The sequence below is a fragment of the Pelophylax lessonae genome (assembly GCF_965119305.1).
Source record: "Pelophylax lessonae genome assembly, chromosome: 12".
Lineage (NCBI taxonomy): Eukaryota > Metazoa > Chordata > Amphibia > Anura > Ranidae > Pelophylax > Pelophylax lessonae.
In genome coordinates, this window is record NC_138779.1 from 180,738,705 (window position 1) to 180,751,394 (window position 12,690).

Genomic DNA, 12,690 nt, shown 5'->3' on the forward strand with positions numbered 1-12,690 from the left:
GCCTCTCCTCCCCTGGCCCGACTCCCACGGTGTCTGAATAGAGAGGGAGCGAGCCTCCGGCAGCGCGCGCACCCCGCCGAGAAGGGGAGGAAGTCCAGCGACGTAGGTCTGGACGATAACGAGCCACTTTGCCGCAGTACCAGCTCAGTGAGCGGTCGGCAAGTGGTTAAAGTGGGTTTTGCAGTTCTATAGAATTGCTTGCACACCAAATCTAGTCAACACAGGCATTAACTTCTACATCCTTTAACTTTGGCAAAGCACCTGTATAAGAGATATTTGTAGGCAGAGGCACTGATTGGCTGCTTTTGACTGAATGTTACCAATTATAAAGGGCACCAATCCCATAAATGTTCTCTGCCCCATATCTAGAGCACAGTAAATATATACAGTATCTCACAAACGTGAGTACACCTCTCACTTTTTTGTAAATATTTTATTATACCTTTTCATGTGACAACACTGAAGAAATTACACTTTGCTACAATGTAAAGTAGTGTAAAATGTAAAGTAGTGAGTAAATTTGCTGTCCCCTCAAAATAACTCAACACAGCCGTTAAGGTCTAAACCGCTGGCAACAAAAGTGAGTACACCCCTAAGTGAGAATGTCCAAATTGGTCCAAAAGTGTCAATTATTTTTTTTTCCAGCACTGCCCGAACCCTTTTGGGCATGGAGTTCACCAGAGCTTCACAGGTTGCCACTGGAGTCCTCTTACACTCTCTTCCATAACAATATCACGGAGCTGGTGGATGTTAGAGGCTTTGCGCTTCTTCACCTTCCATTTGAGAATGCCGCACAGATGCTCAATAGGGTTTAGGTCTGGAGACATGCTTGGCCAGTCCATTACCTTTACCCTCAGCTTCTTTAACAAGCCAGTGATCATTTTGGAGGTGTGTTAGGGATCGTTCTGTTGGAATACTGCCCTGGAGCCCAGTCTCCGAAAGGAATGGGATCATGCTCTGCTTCAGTATGTCACAGTACATGTTGGCATTCATGGTTCCCTCAATGAACTGTAGCTCCCCAGTGCCGGCAGCACTAATGCAGCCCCAGACCATGACACTCCCACCGCCATGCTTGACTGTAAGCAAGACACACTTGTCTTTGTACTCCTCACCGGGTTGCCGCCACACACACTTGACACCATCTGAACCAAATATGTTTATCTTGGTCTCATCAGACCACAGGACATGGTTCCAGTAAGCCATGTCCTTAGTCTGCTTGTCTTCAGCAAACTGTTTGCGGGCTTTCTTGTGCATCATCTTTAGAAGAGGCTTCCTTCTAGGAACGACAGCCATGTAGACCAATTTGATGCAGTGTGCGGTGTATGGTCTGAGCATTGACAGGCTGACCCCCTACCCCTTCAACCTCTGCAGCAATACTGGCAGCACTCATACGTCTATTTCCCAAAGACAACCTCTGGATATGACGCTGACCACGTGCACTCAACATTTTTGGTCGACCATGGCGAGGCCTGTTCGGAGTAGAACCTGTCCTGTTAAACCGCTGTATGGTCTTGGCCACCGTGCTGCAGCTCAATTTCAGGGTCTTGGCATCTTCTGAAGGCTCCATGCACACAGGGCGTCATAAAAACGTGCTCCAAAGCTGTTTACATAACGCCGGGAAACAGCAGCTGTAAAAACGTGCTTTCAGTAGCTTTTTCTACTAGCGTTATTGCACGTTTGGCCACAGTAGCTGTTAGCAGCGTTTTTTCTGCCTCCATTCAAAATCAATGGTTCCCTATGGGAGCCTATTAATTTGAATGGAAGTCACACCGCAGGTCGGATCAAGGTGATCCGACTTGCGGTGCGACCTGCACTGTGAGAATCTTGAGGGGGAACTCCACGCCAAAATGGGGAAAAAAACGGCGTGGGGTTCCCCCCCAGGCCCTTCGGGTCTGGTATGGAATTTGAGGGTAGCCCCGCGCCGAAAAAACGGCGTGGGGTCCCCCCCAAAATCCATACCAGACTCTTATCCGAGCATGCAGTCCGGCATGCCAGGAAAGGGGAGGGGACGAGCGAGCGGCCCCACCCCCCCCTGGATCATACCAGGCCACACGCCCTCAACATGGGGGGGGTGTGGGTGCTTTGGGGCAGGGGGGGCTCTGCACCCCGCACCTCAAAGCACCTTGCCCCCATGTTGATGAGGACAAGGGCCTCATCCCCACAACCCTGGCCGGTGGTTGTGGGGGTCTGCGGGCAGGGGGCTCATCGGAATCTGGAAGCCCCCTTTAACAAGGGGGCCCCCCCAGATCCCGGACCCCCTCCCTATGTGAATGGGTATGGGGTACACTGTACCCCTACTCATTCACCCCATAAAATGCAGTGTATGGAAATAACGACAGGAGACGTTTTGGAAAATTTATTAAAAATCTTCATCCGGCTCTTGTCCTCTCCGGGGGTCTTCTCCTCTCCGAGGGTCTTCTGCTCTTTTGCTGTCCGCCCTTCTTGTCTTCTCTCCGGGGGTCTTCTGCTGTCTTCTCCTCTCCGAGGGTCTTCTGCTCTTTTGCTGTCCGCCCTTCTTGTCTTCTCCTCTCTGGGGGTCTTCTGCTGTCTTCTCCTCTCCGGGGGTCTTCTGCTGTCCGCCCTTCTTGTCTTCTCCTCTCCGAGGGTCTTCTGCTGTCCAATCTTCTTGTCTTCTCCTCTCCGGTCTTCTGCTCTTTTGCTGTCGGCTGTCGGCTGTCGGCTGTCCTTCTTCCTCCGGTCCTCCTCCGACGACGTCTTCAGCGATTATGCCGGCCTCTGGTCTCCGCAGCTTATTATATAGCCATTAGGGGCGTGGCCGCCAGATGACGTCATCGGGAGACCACGCCCCCTTGTGTCACAGATGACGTCATCTGTGACACAAGGGGGCGTGGTCTCCCGATGACGTCATCTGGCGGCCACGCCCCTAATGGCTATATAATAAGCTGCGGAGACCAGAGGCCGGCATAATCGCTGAAGACGTCGTCGGAGGAGGACCGGAGGAAGAAGGACAGCCGACAGCAAAAGAGCAGAAGACCGGAGAGGAGAAGACAAGAAGATTGGACAGCAGAAGACCCTCGGAGAGGAGAAGACAAGAAGGGCGGACAGCAGAAGACCCCCGGAGAGGAGAAGACAGCAGAAGACCCCCAGAGAGGAGAAGACAAGAAGGGCGGACAGCAAAAGAGCAGAAGACCCTCGGAGAGGAGAAGACAGCAGAAGACCCCCGGAGAGAAGACAAGAAGGGCGGACAGCAAAAGAGCAGAAGACCCTCGGAGAGGAGAAGACCCCCGGAGAGGACAAGAGCCGGATGAAGATTTTTAATAAATTTTCCAAAACGTCTCCTGTCGTTATTTCCATACACTGCATTTTATGGGGTGAATGAGTAGGGGTACAGTGTACCCCATACCCATTCACATAGGGAGGGGGTCCGGGATCTGGGGGGGCCCCCTTGTTAAAGGGGGCTTCCAGATTCCGATGAGCCCCCTGCCCGCAGACCCCCACAACCACCGGCCAGGGTTGTGGGGATGAGGCCCTTGTCCTCATCAACATGGGGGCAAGGTGCTTTGAGGTGCGGGGTGCAGAGCCCCCCCTGCCCCAAAGCACCCACACCCCCCCCATGTTGAGGGCGTGTGGCCTGGTATGATCCAGGGGGGGTGGGGCCGCTCGCTCGTCCCCTCCTCTTTCCTGGCATGCCGGACTGCATGCTCGGATAAGAGTCTGGTATGGATTTTGGGGGGGACCCCACGCCGTTTTTTCGGCGCGGGGCTACCCTCAAATTCCATACCAGACCCGAAGGGCCTGGTTTGGAACCTGGGGGGGAACCCCACGCCGTTTTTTTCCCCATTTTGGCGTGGAGTTCCCCCTCAAGATTCTCACAGTGCAGGTCGCACCGCAAGTCGGATCACCCTGATCCGACCTGCGGTGTGACTTCCATTCAAATCAATAGGCTCCCATAGGGAACCATTGATTTTGAATGGAAGAAAAAAAAATGTATAACGTGGCTTAACGCACGTTAAGCAACGTTATGAAGCCTTATGGAGCCTTTAGCAGCGTCAGACGTTTTTTGCAGCTTGACGCTGGAGCTCCTGAACCCACAGTTCCTGGGTTTTTTTTGGAGCTGTAAAACGCCTATGCCACTTGGAGCTCCTAAAAGCTCTATGTGTGCATGAGGCCATAGAATAACATGGATGGGCGTTCTGCAGCTGCAAAAAAAAACGTCTGACGCTGCTAACAGCAGCTGTAAAAACGTCCAGTGTGCATGAGGCCTAAAGCTTATGTAGAGCAACAATTCTTTTTTTCAGATCCTCAGAGAGTTCTTTGTCATTAGGTGCCATGTTGAACTTCTAGTGATCAGTGTGAGAGAGTAAGAGTGATAAACACCAAATTAAACACATCTGCTCCCCATTCACACCTGAGACCTTGTAACACTAACAGGTCACATGACACCGGGGAAGGAAAATGGCTGATTGGGCCCAAATTTGACATTTCCACTTAGGGGTGTACTCACTTTTGTTGCCAGCGGTTTACACATTAATGGCTGTGTGTTGAGTTATTTTGAGGGGACAGCAAATTTACATGGTTATTCAAGCTGTACACTCACTACTTTACATTGTAGCAAAGTGTAATTTCTTCAGTGTTGTCACATGAAAAGATAGAATAAAATATTTACAAAAATGTGAGGGATGTACTCACTTTTGTGAGATACTGTACATGACATATAGCATTGTATCATACCTCTATAAAAGCAAACATACACGTCTATGGATTGTAGGTTTTCCTCTTGTAGTCTTCTCCCCTATTTATCTGCTATGCTGGTACACTGAATCAAAAAAATCATTACTGATAGCTGTTGGTGCATAGCTTTTAGCATATAAAACACGAGTTCCACAATACAGGTGCAACTCATGAAATTAGAATATCATCAAAAAGTTAATTTATTTCAGTAATTCAATTCAGAAAGCGAAACTCATATTTTATATAGATGTGTTACACACAGAGTGATATATTTCAAATATTTCTTTCTTTTAATTTTGAGGATTATGGCTTACAGCTAGTGAAAATCCAAAATTCTGTATTTTAGAAAATCTGATTATATAGGACCAAAAAAAAAAAAAATATTTTTAAATACAGAAATGTTGGCTTACTGAAAAGTATGTCCATGTACATTATAGTATGCACTCAATACTTGGTCAGGGCGCCTTTTGCCTGACACACTGCATCAGTGGGACATGTCATGGAGGTGATCAGCCTGTGGCACTGCTATGGTGTTATGGAAGCCCAGGTTCCTTTGATAGTGGCTTTCAGCTCATCTACATTGTTGGGTCTAGGGTCTTCTCTGTCATGGTCTTACCTTCTTGCTGTTCTACTTAGTTTGACATGTGCTGGCGGCCATCTTGGTTGCTGGGTTTCTTGTAGCCTCCCACCCTGCGGCTCCTCCTTCCCACTGGGAGGAGCTGGATGCCTAGCTCATATATATAGGAGGTCTGTGGCTTCAGTTCCTTGCTTGGTCCTCTTGTGTTCACATGCTCCTAAGACTGCTGCTTCTGGTCCCTGATCCTGGCTTCGTCTGACTACCCTGCTGGTTCCTGATCCTGGCTTCGTCTGACTACCCTCCTGGTTCCTGACCTCTGGCTTCGCAAGGACTCTGCCTCGGTTTCGCCATCCGTTTGGACTTTTGCTTTACAGCTTGATTTTCAATAAAGCCTTCTTATTTTCACTTATGTGTTGTTGTACGTCTGGTTCATGGTTCCGTGACATTAGGACCAAGCCATGAATTCTGACGGTACAGGGCCATCCTCGCTACCCACGCTGGTTGCCAGACTTGATCAGCAGGATCACCTGTTGGGTCGGTTCGCTGTGGTGTTGCAAACCCTGCTTGAACGCACGGCTCATTTCGCTCCCGTTGCCGATGGGTCGGTTGTCGCTCTTGGGCCCGCTCCTACTGCCGCTCCGGTTGTTGCGCCAGAGTCTACCCCGACACCTGTTGTTGCGCCTGCGGTGTTTCGGGGTATGACCGGTTCTGCCCCCCTTCCACAGCGCTTTGGGGGAGTGCCAACTCAGTGCCGTGGTTTCCTTAACCAGGTGGGCATTTATTTTGAGTTGCTGCCACATGCCTTTCCTACTGAGAGATCAAAGGTGGGCTTCTTAATTTCGCTGCTCTCGGACAAGGCCTTGGCCTGGGCCAGCCCTTTATGGGAGAACAACAATCCGGTGGTTGCCGAGTTTTCCGGTTTTGTTGCTTCTCTTCGGAGGGTATTCGATGTGCCGGCTCGTGCTGCCTCTGCTGCGAAGCTCCTTATGTCCATCAGACAGGGTTCACGATCCGTAGCTGAATACGCCATTGAGTTTCGTACCCTGGCAGCAGAGGTGGGCTGGAATAATGAGGCTCTGGTCGCTGCTTTCTCTCATGGTCTCTCGGATGTCTTGAAGGATGAGGTTGCAGCTAAGGACCTACCAGTGGAGCTCGAGTCTCTTATTTCTTTCTTGATTTTGATTGACACCAGACTCAGGGAGAGACCTTCCTTTAAGGAGAGTCTGCGGAGGCCTCCTAACAGATTGGCGCCTACCTTTGCTGTCCCACCCGTGCCTCCCTCTCCTCCCACGCCTCCTGGGGATGACTTGGCTGGGGGTGAACCCATGCAGCTGGGCTTTGCTCGCCTGTCCGAGGGGGAGAGGGTACTCCGAAGACGCGAGGGTCGATGCATGTACTGTGGTCTCGGTGGGCATTTTCGGTTGGCATGTCCGAACCATCCGGGAAACGCTCGCACCTGAGATCCTGTCGGGGGCAGATCTTGGGTGGAGTCTCCTCGTCCCCGGTTTCCCGTGTTGACAAACCACTGATCACTGTTGTCCTCTCCTGGGTCGGGGGCTCAGTGACGACCCAGGCGTTGGTGGACTCTGGTGCTGGTGGTTTGTTCATTGATAGTGTGTTCGCTGCCGCCAATTCCATTCCTCTGCAGGCCCGAGGTTCTCCACTGGCTCTTGAGGCGATAGACGGCAGACCCCTTCTGCCGCCACACGTGACTCATGAGACCCTTCCAGTGGGGATAGCCATTGGTGCCGTTCACAGAGAGTCGGTCTGCTTCCAGGTTATTTCGTCTCCACACTACTCGGTGGTCTTGGGGTACCCCTGGCTCCAGAAGCATAATCCGACTTTCGATTGGAGATCGGCCGAGATCCTCTCGTGGTCACCGCAGTGTGGGGCTAGTTGCATCCATGGGCCTGTCAAGTTGCTGTGTACTTCCTCGGACTCTGTTGCCTCCTGAATACGAGGAGTACCGGGATGTATTCGATAAGGTGCGCGCGGTTGCCCTACCTCCGCACCGCCCATACGATTGTGCCATTGAGTTACAACCTGGTGCCGTTCCTCCTCGTGGCAAGGTCTATCCACTGTCGGTAGCGGAGAATGAGGCCATGGAGGAGTACGTGAAGGAGGCGCTTTCACGCGGACACATTCGCAAATCCTCGTCCCCGGCAGGGGCTGGATTTTTCTTTGTGAAAGAGAAGGGCGGTGAGTTGAGGCCTTGCATCGATTACAGGGGTCTCAATCGCATCACGATCAAGAACGCTTACCCGATACCCTTGATTTCCGAGCTGTTAGATCGCCTTAAAGGGGCCACGGTCTTTACCAAACTCGACCTGAGGGCGGCATATAACCTCGTAAGGATCAAGGCGGGCGATGAGTGGAAGACCGCGTTTAACACCAGGACCGGTCATTATGAATCCTTGGTTATGCCCTTTGGGTTGTGCAATGCGCCCGCAGTCTTTCAGGAATTCATCAACGATGTTTTCCGTGACCTGTTGCAGCAGTGTGTGGTGGTCTATTTGGATGACATCTTGGTATATTCTGAATCCATGGAGACCCACATTCTGGATGTCAGACGAGTGTTGCAACGGTTACGAGAGAACAAGCTGTTCGGTAAGCTTGAGAAATGCGAATTTCACCGATCCCAGGTAACCTTCTTAGGTTACATCATTTCCGCTGAGGGGTTCTCCATGGATCCTGAGAAGGTTTCGGCTGTCTTACAGTGGCCCCAGCCCAGTGGTCTTCGCTCCCTGCAGCGCTTTTTGGGCTTCGCCAATTATTATCGGAAGTTCATCAGGGACTTTTCCATGCTAGCCAAGCCTCTCACGGATCTGACCAGGAAGGGCAGTAATTCCCAGGTCTGGCCGCTCGAGGCCATCCGAGCTTTTGAGGCTCTAAAGTCCGCCTTTGTGTCGGCTCCGATTCTGTCGCATCCCAACCCTGGGTTGCCCTTTGTCCTCGAGGTGGACGCGTCTGAGACGGGAGTAGGCGCCCTTCTGTCTCAGCGTAGAACACCAGAGGGTCCTCTGCTTCCTTGTGGGTTTTACTCCCGGAAACTGTCTTCCGCGGAGTGCAACTATCAGATTGGTGACAGGGAGTTATTGGCCATCGTGCAGGCCCTTAAAGAATGGAGGCACTTGCTCGAGGGTTCGGTGGTTCCGGTCCTCATCCTGACGGACCACAAGAATCTGACCTACCTTTCTGAGGCCAAGAGATTGACACCACGTCAGGCCAGATGGGCTCTGTTCTTGTCACGTTTTAATTACGTGGTCTCCTACCTACCCGGTTCCAAGAACATCAGGGCGGATGCCTTATCACGGCAGTACTCCGACCTGTCCAGGGAGGAGTAGATTCCGACTTCGGTCATACCTTCGAATCAGATCCTGGCCGCCATTCGCACCAGCCTGACCTCTCCCCTGGGTGAGCAGATTTTGGTGGCTCAATCTGGTGCTCCCTCTGGGAGACCCAACGGCAGATGTTTTGTGCCTGAGGAGTTGCGCACTCGGTTGTTGCGAACCTACCATAACTCCAAGACCGCGGGGCATCCTGGAAAGAATCAGCTGTCCTGGGCTGTTTCACGTCTGTTCTGGTGGCCTTCCCTACGTTCCGACATCGCCGCATATGTAGCGGCATGCTCCGTTTGTGCCCAGAGTAAGTCCCCTCTGCACCTTCCGTTGGGCCTTCTGCAACCCATAGCCACCGGGGAGCGCCCATGGTCACACCTGGGGATGGATTTCATTGTGGACCTCCCTGCATCCCGAGGCCATACGGTCATTCTCATGATTGTGGATCGATTTTCCAAAATGTGCCACTGTGTTCCTCTCAAGAAGTTACCCTCTGCACAGGAGTTGGCCACGATTTTTGCCAGGGAGGTCTTCCGGTTGCACGGTTTGCCCAAGGAGATTGTGTCGGATCGGGGGAGTCAGTTTGTGTCCAGGTTCTGGCGCGCCTTTTGCTCCCAGTTGGGGATTCATCTCTCCTTCTCCTCGGCCTACCACCCTAAGTCCAATGGGGCCGCAGAACGATCCAATCAGGCCTTGGAGCAATTCCTTCGTTGCTATGTCTCCGATCACCAAGACAATTGGGTTGACCTCCTGCCTTGGGCTGAGTTTGCCAGGAACACGGCGGTGAACTCTTCCTCTGGGACGTCTCCCTTCATGGCCAATTATGGGTTCCAACCTGCCGTGTTACCGGAGGTATTCTCTCCCCAGGATATTCCGGCTGTGGAGGATCACCTTTCCATCCTACATGCTTCTTGGGTACAGATCCAGAAGTCCCTTGAGGTCTCTGCGCAGCGCCAGACACTCCAGGCTGATCGCAGACGAGCGCCTGCTCCTTCCTACCAGGCCGGAGACCGTGTATGGTTGTCCACCCGCAACCTCAACCTTCGAGTGCCCACTCCCAAGCTGGCGCCTCGCTTTGTTGGTCCCTTCCGAGTGCTTCGCAGGGTAAACCCGGTAGCCTATGCCCTTGCGCTTCCTCCTGGCATGCGGATCTCCAACGTGTTTCATGTCTCCCTGTTGAAGCCACTGGTGTGTAATCGTTTCACTTCCTCGGTTCCTCGGCCTCGTCCGGTCCAAGTGGGCAATCGTGAGGAGTATGAGGTGAGCAATATCCTGGACTCACGCCTGGTCCGCGGTCGGGTGCAGTTTTTGGTTCATTGGCGTGGTTATGGTCCAGAGGAGCGTTCCTGGGTTCCCTCGGGAGATGTCCATGCTCCTGCCTTGCTCCGAGCCTTCCACGCACGCTTCCCTCAGAAACCGTTCTTTACTCCGCGGAGGAGGGGCCCTTGAGGGGGAGGTACTGTCATGGTCTTACCTTCTTGCTGTTCTCCTTCGTTTGACATGTGCTGGCGGCCATCTTGGTTTCTGGGTTTCTTGTAGCCTCCCACCCTGCGGCTCCTCCTTCCCACTGGGAGGAGCTGGATGCCTAGCTCATATATATAGGAGGTCTGTGGCTTCAGTTCCTTGCTTGGTCCTCTTGTGTTCACATGCTCCTAAGACTGCTGCTGCTTCTGGTCCCTGATCCTGGCTTCGTCTGACTACCCTGCTGGTTCCTGATCCTGGCTTCGTCTGACTACCCTGCTGGTTCCTGATCCCGGCTTCGTCTGACTACCCTCCTGGTTCCTGACCTCTGGCTTCGCAAGGACTCTGCCTCGGTCTCGCCATCCGTTTGGACTTTTGCTTTACAGCTTGATTTTCAATAAAGCCTTCTTATTTTCACTTATCTGTTGTTGTACGTCTGGTTCATGGTTCCGTGACATTCTCTTCCTCTTGACAATACCCCACAAATTCTCTATGGGGTTTAGGTTTCCACAGTCAGTGATGATTTGGGGAGTCATGTCATCTGCTGGTGTTGGTCCACTGTGTTTTATAAAGTCCAAAGTCATTGCAGCCCTCTACCAGGAAATTCTAGAGCACTTCATGCAGCCCTCTGCTGACCAGCTTTATGGAGATGCTGATTTAATTTTCCAGCAGGACTTGGTACTGTCAAAGTACCAATACTGGGTAATCCCTTTCACTGCCAGGCCCTGTGCTCCAATTTTAAACTCAGGTGGCCAGACCGTTTTTGCAATTTTTCCATTGCTTTTTTGTTTTTCACTTACAGCTTTCAGAGTTTTTAATAGACCCACAAAACCATATATTTTCTGAAAGCACATGACCATTAGGAAAAAAAAGAGAATGCTACCACTTTTAAAGGGCCTCGTGATATTTGCGCAAATATATCTCAAAACAATATTTTTGCTAAAAAATACACAAAAAAATCAATGTTATTAGATACAAACACAAGTTTTACAAAATTATTACTAAATATAAAAGTTTAACCTGTGTTTAGGTTAATAAATAACAAATATTGGTAAATTTTAAAAATTGTTTTTACGAAATGGTAAAAATCGAACGTACGCAAAACTGTAAATAACCACATTTCTCTAAAAATCTGGAGGTTTTAATTTTTCACTTACAGCTTTCAGAGATTGCAAAAGACCCCCAGACCATATATTTTCTGAAAGCACATGACCAGTAGAATAAAAAGAAGGTGATATTGATATTTATTGCCCCATGAAATTTGCGCAAAGGTTTATCAAATCAATATTTACACAAAAAATACACTAAAATCATTATTAGCACATACAAACACAGCAAATGTTACAAATTCCTTCTTAATTCCTACTAAATATAAAAGTTGAACCTGTATTGAGTTAATAAATAAAAAATATTTGTACATTTTAAATTGCGTCTTTATAGGAAATGTTGAAAATCAAACCTATGCCAAAACTGTAAAAAAACACAAATTTTTCAAAAAATCTGGAGTTTTTCATTTTTCACTTACAGCTTTCAGATATTGTAAAAGACCACCTCCAACCATATATTTTCTGAAGGCACATGACCAGTAGAGGGTGCTACTAACTTTTTGGGCCCCATGATATTTGCGCAAATTGAGTTAATAAATAACATATATTTGTACATTTTAAATTGCTCCTTTTTGCAAAATGGTGAAAAATCGAATGTACGCAAAACTGTAAATAAGCATATTTCTGTATAAATCTGAAGGTTTTAATTTTTCACAGCTTTCGGATTTTGTAAAAGACCCCCCCCCCCCCCAAAAAAAAAAAACATTTACTGGAAGCACATAAGCAGTAGAATAAAAAGAAGGTGCTACTATAGGGGCACAATAGTTTGCAGCGCAAATGTTTATCAAATCGTTGGTTTAATGCAAAAAACACTAAAATTCTTATTAGCATACAAAACACAACATAACTTACAAAATTCCTGCTAAATTCTTGTTCACATGCAGTGTACTAAAGCGTACGCCCATAGCGGGCCATATGAAAAGCCGTGTTTACCCATATAGGGATGCACAGACAGGTGCTCTGTGCATCCATCTGCAGGTAGTCCCATTCATGTCAAATGGGATGCAGCAGCTGTAAGGACAAATCTGACATCTGTTGGGGTGTAGGTGCATGGCTCAATTGACATGAATGGAACTGCCTACACAGGAGTGCACGGAACACCTGTGCATTCCCCTGCAGCCACTGTATCCCAATTGACATTGATATGACTGCCTGCATGGGAAAATACTTGTGCATCGCTGTGCAGCTAAACATAGCCTTGTTGTAGTATGCCCCACGTGAATGAGGCTCTAAGCCTTGTTTAGACTTGCAGTTGGGGAGGTGGCAAAAATTTGCTATTGAGCTGCATTTCTTTCCCCCGCCAACCTTCCCCTCTTTAAAGCAGAATTCCAGCCTGGGGGAAAAAAATTAAAAGTCAGCAGCTACAAATACTGTAGCTGCTGAATTTAATATAAGGACCTTACCTGGCCTGGGAGCGCGCAATGTCAGTACCCAAAGCCGACCTGTCTATCCCCTTTGGGTGCTGGCATCCTTACTAAGGGAAACAGGAAGCGAAGCCTTGCGGCTTCACAACCTG